We start from the raw sequence: 10,445 nt of genomic DNA, 5'->3' as shown, positions 1-10,445 counted from the left end.
ACTCTTGCTTTTTTTGTTCTCCATTTGCTTGGTAGATCTTCCTCCATCCCTTTATTTTGAGCCTATGTATGTCTCTGTATGTGAGCTGGGTCTCCTGAATACAGCATGCTGATGGATGTTGACTCTTTATCCAATTTGTCAGTCTTTGTCTTGTAATTGGAGCATTTATCCCATTTACATTTAAGGTTAATATTGTTATGTGGGAACTTGATCCTTTCATTACGATATTAGCTGGTTGTTTTCCTCGTTAATTGATGCAGTTTCTTCCTAGCATCGATGGTCTTTACAATTTGTCATGTTTTTGCAGTGACTGGTACCTGTTCCTTTCTATGTTTAGTGCTTCCTTCAGGAGCTCTTATAAGGCAGGCCTGTTGGTGAAAAAATCTCTCAGCATTTGCTTGTCTGTAAAGGATTTTATTTCTCCTTCACTTATGAAGCTTAGTTTACCTGGATATGAAATTCTGGGATGAAAATTCTTAAGAATGTTGAATATTGACCCCACTCTCTTCTAGCTTGTAGAATTTCTGCTGAGAGATCTCCTGTTAGTCTGATGGCTTCCCTTTGTGGGTTACCCGACCTTTCTCTCTTGCTGCCCTTAACATTTTTTCCTTCATTTCAACTTTGGTGAATCTGACAATTTATGTCTTGGAGTTGCTCTTCTCGAGGAGTATCTTTGTGGCATTCTCTGTATTTCCTGAATTTGAATGTTGGCCTGCCTTGCTACATTGGGGAAGTTCTCCGGGTTAATATCCTGCAGAGTGTTTTCCAAGTTGTTCCATTCTCCTAGTCACTTTCAGGTACATCAATCAGACGTAGATTTGGACTTGTCACATAGTCCCAAATTTCCCGGAGGCTTTTTTCATTTTTTTACTCTTTTTTTCTCTGAACTTCTCTTCTTGCTTCATTTCATTCATTTGATCTTCAATCACTGATATCCTTTCTTTCAGTTGATTGAGTTGGTTACTGAAGCTTGTGAATTTGTCACGTAGTTCTCATCTCATGGTTTTTATTTCTATCAGGTCATTTAAGAACTTCTCTATATTGGTTATTCTAGTTAGCCATTTGTCAAATCTCTTTTCAAGGTTTTTAATTTCTTTGCGCTGGGTTCGTACTTCCTCCTTTATTTATTTATTTTTCTTTTTCTTTTTTATTATACTTTAAGTTCTAGGGTACATGTGCATAACGTGCAGGTTTGTTACATATGTATATTTGTGCCATGTTTGTGTGCTGCACCCATCAACTCGTCAGCACCCATCAATTCATCATTTATATCATGTATAACTCCCCAATGCAATCCCTCCCCCCTCCCCCTCCCTATGATAGGCCCCAGTGTGTGATGTTTCCCTTCCCGAGTCCAAGTGATCTCATTGTTCAGTTCCCACCTATGAGTGAGAACATGCGGTGTTTGGTTTTCTCTTCTTGTGATAGTTTGCTAAGAATGATGGTTTCCAGCTGCATCCATGTCCCTACAATGGACGCAAACTCATCCGTTTTTATGGCTGCATAGTATTTCATGGTGTATATGTGCCACATTTTCTTAATCCAGTCTGTCACAGATGGACATTTGGGTTGATTCCAAGTCTTTGCTATTGTGAATAGTGCCGCAATAAACATACGTGTGCATGTGTCTTTGTAGTAGAATAATTTATAATCCTTTGGGTATATACCCAGTAGTGGGATGGCTGGGTCATATGGTACATCTAGTTCTAGATCCTTGAGGAATTGCCGTACTGTTTTCCAGAATGGTTGAACTAGTTTACAATCCCACCAACAGTGTAAAAGTGTTCCTATTTCTCCACATCCTCTCCAACAACTGTTGTTTCCTGATTTTTTAATGATTGCCATTCTAACTGGTGTGAGATGGTATCTCATTGTGGTTTTGATTTGCATTTCTCTGATGGCCAGTGATGATGAGCATTTTTTCATGTGTCTGTTGGCTGTATGAATGTCTTCTTTTGAGAAATGTCTGTTCATATGCTTTCCCCACTTTTTGATGGGGTTGTTTGTTTTTTTCTTGTATATTTGTTTGAGTTCTTTGTAGATTCTGGATATTAGCCCTTTGCCAGATGAATAGATTGCAAAAATTTTCTCCCATTCTGTAGGTGGCCTGTTCACTCTGATGGTAGTTTCTTTTGCTGTGCAGAAGCTCTTTAGTTTAATTAGATCCCATTTGTCAATTTTGGCTTTTGCTGCCATTGCTTTTGGTGTTTTAGACATGAAGACCTTGCCCATGCCTATGTCCTGAATGGTACTACCTAGATTTTCTTCTAGAGTTTTTATGGTATTAGGTCTAACATTTAAGTCTCTAATCCATCTTGAATTAATCTTCGTATAAGGAGTAAGGAAAAGATCCAGTTTCAGCTTTCTACTTATGGCTAGCCAATTTTCCCAGCACCATTTATTAAATAGGGAATCCTTTCCCCATTTCTTGTTTCTCTCAGGTTTGTCAAAGATCAGATAGCTGTAGATGTGTGGTATTATTTCTGAGGACTCTGTTCTGTTCCATTGGTCTATAGCTCTGTTTTGGTACCAGTACCATGCTGTTTTGGTTACTGTAGCCTTGTAGTATAGTTTGAAGTCAGGTAGCGTGACGCCTCCAGCTTTGTCCTTTTGACTTAGGATTGTCTTGGCAATGTGGGCTCTTTTTTGGTTCCATATAAACTTTAAAGCAGTTTTTTCCAATTCTGTGAAGAAAGTCATTGGTAGCTTGATGGGGATGGCATTGAATCTATAAGTAACCTTGGGCAGTATGGCCATTTTCACAATATTGATTCTTCCTATCCATGAGCATGGTATGTTCTTCCATTTGTTTGTGTCCTCTTTGATTTCACTGAGCAGTGGTTTGTAGTACTCCTTGAAGAGGTCCTTTACATCCCTTGTAAGTTGGATTCCTAGGTATTTTATTCTCTTTGAAGCAATTGTGAATGGAAGTTCATTCCTGATTTGGCTCTCTGCTTGTCTGTTACTGGTGTATAAGAATGCTTGTGATTTTTGCACATTAATTTTGTATCCTGAGACTTTGCTGAAGTTGCTTATCAGCTTAAGGAGATTTTGGGCTGAGACGATGGGTTTTTCTAAATATACAATCATGTCATCTGCAAACAGGGACAATTTGACATCTTCTTTTCCTAACTGAATACCGTTGATTTCGTTCTCTTGCCTGATTGCCCTAGCCAGAACTTCCAACACTATGTTGAATAGGAGTGGTGAGAGAGGGCATCCCTGTCCTGTACCAGTTTTCAAAGGGAATTTTTCCAGTTTTGCCCATTCAGTATGATATTAGCTGTGGGTTTGTCATAAATAGCTCTTATTATTTTGAGGTACGTTCCATCAATACCGAATTTCTTGAGCGTTTTTAGCATGAAGGGCTGTTGAATTTTGTCAAAAGCCTTTTCTGCATCTATTGAGATAATCATGTGGTTCTTGTCTTTGGTTCTGTTTATATGCTGGATTACGTTTATTGATTTGCGAATGTTGAACCAGCCTTGCATCCCAGGGATGAAGCCCACTTGATCATGGTGGATAAGCTTTTTGATGTGCTGCTGAATCCAGTTTGCCAGTATTTTATTGAGGATTTTTGCATCGATGTTCATCAGGGATATTGGTCTAAAATTCTCTTTTTTTGTTGTGTCTCTGCCAGTCTTTGGTATCGGGATGATGTTGGCCTCATAAAATGAATTAGGGAGGATTCCCTCTTTTTCTATTGATTGGAATAGTTTCAGAAGGAATGGTACCAGCTCCTCCTTGTACCTCTGGTAGAATTCAGCTGTGAATCCATCTGGTCCTGGACTTTTTTTTGGTGGTTGGGCTATTAATTGTTGCCTCAATTTCAGAGCCTGCTATTGGTCTATTCAGGGATTCAACTTCTTCCTGGTTTAGTCTTGGGAGAGTGTAAGTGTCCAGGAAATTATCCATTTCTTCTAGATTTGCTAGTTGATTTGCGTAGAGGTGTTTATCGTATTCTCTGATGGTAGTTTGTATTTCTGTGGGGTCCGTGGTGATATCCCCTTTATCATTTTTTATTGCATCTATTTGATTCCTCTCTCTTGTCTTCTTTATTAGTCTTGCTAGCGGTCTGTCAATTTTGTTGATCTTTTCAAAAAACCAACTCCTGGATTCATTGATTTTTTTGGAGGGTTTTTTGTGTCTCTATCTCCTTCAGCTCTGCTCTGATCTTAGTTATTTCTTGCCTTCTGCTAGCTTTTGAATGTGTTTGCTCTTGCCTCTCTAGTTCTTTTAATTGTGATGTTAGAGTGTCAATTTTAGATCTTTCCTGCTTTCTCTTGTGGGCATTTAGTGCTATAAATTTCCCTCTACACACTGCTTTAAATGTGTCCCAGAGATTCTGGTATGTTCTATCTTTGTTCTCATTGGTTTCAAAGAACATCTTTATTTCTGCCTTCATTTCGTTATGTACCCAGTAGTCATTCAGGAGCAGGTTGTTCAGTTTCCATGTAGTTGAGCGGTTTTGATTGAGTTTCTTAGTCCTGAGTTCTAGTTTGATTGTACTGTGGTCTGAGAGACAGTTTGTTATAATTTCTGTTCTTTTACATTTGCTGAGGAGTGCTTTACTTCCAATTATGTGGTCAATTTTGGAAGAAGTGTGATGTGGTGCTGAGAAGAATGTATATTCTGTTGATTTGGGGTGGAGAGTTCTATAGATGTCTATTAGGTCCGCTTGGTGCAGAGATGAGTTCAATTCCTGGATATCCTTGTTAACTTTCTGTCTCGTTGATCTGTCTAATGTTGACAGTGGAGTGTTGAAGTCTCCCATTTTTATTGTATGGGAGTCTAAGTCTCTTTTTAAGTCTCTAAGGACTTGCTTTATGAATCTGGGTGCTCCTGTATTGGGTGCATATATATTTAGGATAGTTAGCTCTTCCTGTTGAATTGATCCCTTTACCATTATGTAATGGCCTTCTTTGTCTCTTTTGATCTTTGATGGTTTAAAGTCTGTTTTATCAGAGACTAGGATTGCAACCCCTGCTTTTTTTTGTTCTCCATTTGCTTGGTAGATCTTCCTCCATCCCTTCATTTTGCGCCTATGTATGTCTCTGCATGTGAGATGGGTCTCCTGAATACAGCAGACTGATGGGTCTTGACACTTTATCCAGTTTGCCAGTCTGTGTCTTTTAATTGGAGCTTTTAGTCCATTAACATTTAAGGTTAATGTTGTTATGTGTGAACTTGATCCTGCCATTATGACATTAACTGGTTATTTTGCTCGTTAGTTGATGCAGTTTCTTCCTAGCCTCGATGGTCTTTACATTTTTGCATGTTTTTGCAATGGCTGGTACCAGTTGTTCCTTTCCATGTTTAGTGCTTCCTTCAGGGTCTCTTGTAAGACAGGCCTGGTGGTGACAAAATCTCTAAGCATTTGCTTATCTGTAAAGGATTTTATTTCTCCTTCACTTATGAAACTTAGTTTGGCTGGATATGAAATTCTGGGTTGAAAATTCTTTTCTTTAAGAACGTTGAGTATTGGCCCCCACTCTCTTCTGGCTTGTAGAGTTTCTGCCGAGAGATTTGCTGTTAGTCTGATGGGCTTCCCTTTGTGGGTAACCTGACCTTTCTCTCTGGCTGCCCTTAAGATTTTTTCCTTCATTTCAACTTTGGTGAATCTGGTAATTATGTGTCTTGGAGTTGCTCTTCTGGAGGAGTATCTTTGTGGCATTCTCTGTATTTCCTGAATTTGAATGTTGGCCTGCCCTACTAGGTTGGGGAAGTTCTCCTGGATGATATCCTGAAGAGTGTTTTCCAACTTGATTCCAATTTCCCCCTCACTTTCAGGCACCCCAATCAGACGTAGATTTGGTCTTTTTACATAATCCCATACTTCTTGTAGGCTTTGTTCATTTCTTTTTCTTCTTTTTTCTTTTGGTTTCTCTTCTCGCTTCATTTCATTCATTTGATCCTCAATCGCTGATACTCTTTCTTCCAGTTGATCGAGTCGGTTACTGAAGCTTGTGCATTTGTCACGTATTTCTCGTGTCATGGTTTTCATCTCTGTCATTTCGTTTATGACCTTCTCTGCATTAATTAGTCTAGCTGTCAATTCTTCCACTCTTTTTTCAAGATTTTTAGTTTCTTTGTGCTGGGTACGTAATTCCTCCTTTAGCTCTGAGAAGTTTGATGGACTGAAACCTTCTTCTCTCATCTCGTCAAAGTCATTCTCTGACCAGCTTCGATCCATTGCTGGTGATGAGCTGCCCTCCTTTGCAGGGGGAGATGCGCTCTTAGTTTTTGAATTTCCAGCTTTTCTGCCCTGCTTTTTCCCCACCTTTGTGGTTTTATCTGTCTCTTGTCTTTGATGATGGTGACGTCCTGATGGGGTTTTGGTATAGGTGTCCTTCCTGTTTGATAGTTTTCCTTCTGACAGTCAGGAGCCTCAGCTCTAGGTCTGTTGGAGATTGCTTGAGGTCCACTCCCGACCCTGTTTGCCTGGGTATCAGCAACAGAGGTTGCAGAAGATAGAATATTGCTGAACAGCGAGTGTACCTGTCTGATTCTTCCTTTGGAAGCTTCCTCTCAGGGGTGTACTCCACCCTGTGAGGTGTGGGATGTCAGACTGCCCCTAGTGGGGGATGTCTCCCAGTTAGGCTACTCAGGGGTCAGTGACCCAGTTGAGCAGGCAGTCTGTCCATTCTGAGATCTCCACCTCCATGTTGGGAGATCCACTGCTCTCTTCAAAGCTGTCGGACAGAGTCGTTCGCGTCTGCTCAGGCCTCTGCTGCTTCCCCTGTTGTTTTTTTAGCTGAGCCCTGCCCCCAGAGGTGGAGTCTATAGAGACAGGCAGGTGTCCTTGAGCTGCTGTGAGTTCCACCCAGTTCGAGCTTCCCAGAGGCTTTGTTTACCTACTTAAGCCTCAGCAATGGCGGGCGCCCCTACCCCAGCCTCGCTGCTGCCTTGCTGTTAGATTGCTGTATACTGCTGTGTTAACAATGAGGGAGGCTCTGTGGGCGTGGGACCCTCCCGTCCAGGTGAGGGATATATTCTTCTGGTGTGCCCATTTGCTTAAAGCACGGTATTGGGGTGGGAGTTACCCGATTTTCCAGGTGTTGTGTGTCTCAGTTCCCCTGGCTAGGAAAAGCGATTCCCTTCCCCCTTGCGCTTCCCAGGTGAGGCGATGCCTCGCCCTGCTTCAGCTCTCGCTGGTCAGGCTGCAGCAGCTGACCAGCACCGATTGATGATGACGTACAGATGGGATTTTGGTGTGGATGTCCTTTCTGTTTGTTAATTATCCTTCTAACGGTCAGGACCCTCAGCTGGAGGTCTGTTAGAGTTTGCTTGAAGTCCACTCCAGACCCTCTTTGCCTGGGTATCAGCAGCAGAAGCTGCAGAAGACTGAATATTGCTGAACAGCCAATGTTGCTGTCTGATCGTTCCTCTGAAAGCTTCATCTCAGACGTGTACCTGGCCCTGTGAGGTGTGGGGTGTCAGTCTGCCTCTAGTGAGGATGTCTCACAGTTAGGCTATTCAGGGTCCAGGGACCCACTTGTGCAGGCAGTCTGTCTGTTCTCAGATCCAAAAGTCTGTGTGGGAGAACCACTACTCTCTTCAGAGCTGTCAGACAGGGACATTTGCATCGGCAGAGGTTTCTGCTGCCTTTTGTTTGGCTATGCCCTGTCCCCAGAGGTGCAGTCTATGGAGGCAGGTAGGCCTCCTTGAGCTGCGGTGGGTTCTCCCCAGTTCAAGCTTCCTGGCCACTTTGTTTACCTACTTAAACCTCAGCAATGGCAGGCGCCCCTCTCCCAGCCTGGCTGCTGCCTTGCAGTTAGATCTCAGACTGCTGTGCTAGCAATGAGGGAGGCTCAGTGGGTCAGCGATCCTCTGATCATGGCCCGGGACATGATCTCCTGTTGTGCCATTTGCTAAGACCCTTGGTAAAGCGTTTTACTAGGGTGGGAGTCACCTGATTTTCCAGGTGTTGTTTGTCACGGTTTCCCTTGGCTAGGAAAGAGAATTCCCTTCCCCCTTGCACTTCACGGGACAGGAGATGCCGCACCCTGCTTCCGCTCTCACTTGTTGGGCTGCAACCACTGTCCTGCACCCACTGTCCAAGCTTATATAGCTTTAGCAACAGAGCTATTCTTGTTCTTAATGATTTCAGGGGAGAAAATTGCATTGGAAAAACTAAAAGAATTCAGGGTCCAGTCTAGTCTACCAGTGGATTATAAAGACTCAAAGATAATGAACAGTGGTTCAGTCTGGTAACAGGTGTACTACAGTTTTTCTTTTCAACATAATTTTTCTCTATGTAGGAGTCTATTTTTATCAAAGATAATTCCAGTGGGATGAATTAGTTTGCAAAATAGGTTGAGTCTCGCTGAATTTGCCTAGATTTTTTATCTAGGTGCAGCAAGTGTAGCAATGGACCATAGACGCTCTTTTTAAACTTTGCGTTGCTAGAAGTTTTATACGACTCTCAGATTAAACTTTCAAAAATCTCTTGAGACTAGGAAGCCAAATCAAGGCCAACTTCAGACTTTCCCTGCATTCCCTACCGGTTTCTTCTATGTATATTGTCAAATAGAACATCCCAGTCAAAGCCTTGGTAACCAATGTTTTCGAATGTGTCCTGTTATAAAGAGAGGAGATTCTTACTGAACTTGTGCAGATAACTTTATTACCATAAGCGTATGAATCCTCATGAATAGTTTCCCAATTCTGGGGCACTCATATTGGGAGCAAAAGCAAATGTTTCAGTTTTTGTTCACAAAAGTATACTTTAGCAAATTGCTGTGAAGTATAAAGAGCTTAAAAGAGAAAGTTCATAAATCTGGAGCAGAAAACATTCAAAGAATTTTCAAATAAAAAATTTTGAAAACATTATCGTTTTGATTATTTAGTCCAATGAAACTGAGGTATTTTTCTTCTTTGTCTTCAATTTCATGATGGTATCAGCCTGTTCATAAAAATTTTGAAAGTTCTCAGAGAGTCCAGTGGTATCATCTTGAAGTTATCAGAAACTTGTATTCAAGAGGCATTGTCAGAGTCTTTTCCATATATCTCCTCGAAGAAAAAGCAATTTTGGACTGTAGCTGAATATAAATACTTTGAGGAAGAATCAAAGCAACTGTCTGGGAATGACAAAGATTTAAAATGACTATGGTTACAAATCTAATGAGATTTTTATTAAGTTTACTATGGTAAAGATACAGCTCACATAGAAATCTAGTTACTTCTGTGGCATATGACACTATGACTGATAACATATTCGATTTTCATATAGTTTTTAGAATTTTCATATAGTTTTTAGAATACTCAGTTTTTTAAACTTTTTTATTTTTATTTTTTGAGATGGAGTCTTGCTCTGTCACCCAGGCTGGAGTGCTGTGTCATGATCTCTGCTCACTGCAAGCTCCGCCTCCCAGGTTGATGCCATTCTCCTGCCTCAGCCTCCGGAGTAGCTGGACTACAGGCGCCTGCCACCACACCTGGCTAATTTTGTTTTTGTATTTTTAGTAGAGTCGAGGTTGCACCGTGTTAGCCAGGATGGTCTCGATCTCCTGACCTCATGATCTGCCCACCTCGGACTTCCAAATGCTGGGATTACAGGCGTGAGCCACCGCGCCCAGCCTAGAATACTCAAATTATTAACATTCCCATAAATATTACTTAGAGAAGGTTTAGCATCACTTATCACTCATTTGAAAATGCTTTGTATATATATTTTAACATATAAAATAAGGTGGCTTGTCCATTCAACTTCTGTTTCACAACTGGATTACTGAGTTCTGGGTGTAACCCCTTAATAATTAGGGCCAAAAAAGTATAGTCTTATGTATTTTGAAAAAGGTCCTTAGGTCATTCCAGTACTTCTAGCTGAAAATCATTGATTTAGTTTTAAGTTCTACCTATTACAACAAGAGTTCTTCATCCTTGTTACATGTTGGTAGTGTCAGGGAAGGATTAAAAATTACCAGTGCCTGGGTCCCTCTCCAGACCTTTAAAGTGGAACTCATGGGTGGGGCTTGAGCATCCACTGTTAAAAATGTTTTCCAGTGATTCCAATGTGTAGCTATATTTCCCATCAGATTTATCTGATTTCTTGTGGCCTTCGCTTTTTTTCTATTTTGGAATCATGATTATTTTCAGGTCTCATTTTCTGTCTTAGGCTTTATGTCCGCTGGGGTAGGGGGCTTGCCATCTTCATTTCTGTATCTTTTTTGAACACATGAATTGGTCATCAGGAAAAGGTCTCAAGCACACATAGGTTTTATTCTGAGTCTCAGGTTCACAGGCTAATCCTAAAGTCTTTGTTCTCCATGAGGTCAGAGATTGCTTGTGATGAAGGGTGTGGTTAAGTCTGTAGTGCGGATGGTGGAGGGGAGTTCACCCTGTTTTCAGGCTTAGCATTGGAACTAAGAATTTTATGTCTATATGGGTGAAGGGGCAGGGATGTGTAGGAAGACAGTTCTGATTAAGATGGAGGAATTATACTA

This window comes from Rhinopithecus roxellana, chromosome 12, assembly GCF_007565055.1.
Source record: "Rhinopithecus roxellana isolate Shanxi Qingling chromosome 12, ASM756505v1, whole genome shotgun sequence".
In the NCBI taxonomy this organism is placed as follows: domain Eukaryota; kingdom Metazoa; phylum Chordata; class Mammalia; order Primates; family Cercopithecidae; genus Rhinopithecus; species Rhinopithecus roxellana.
This window is presented reverse-complemented; position numbering follows the sequence as displayed.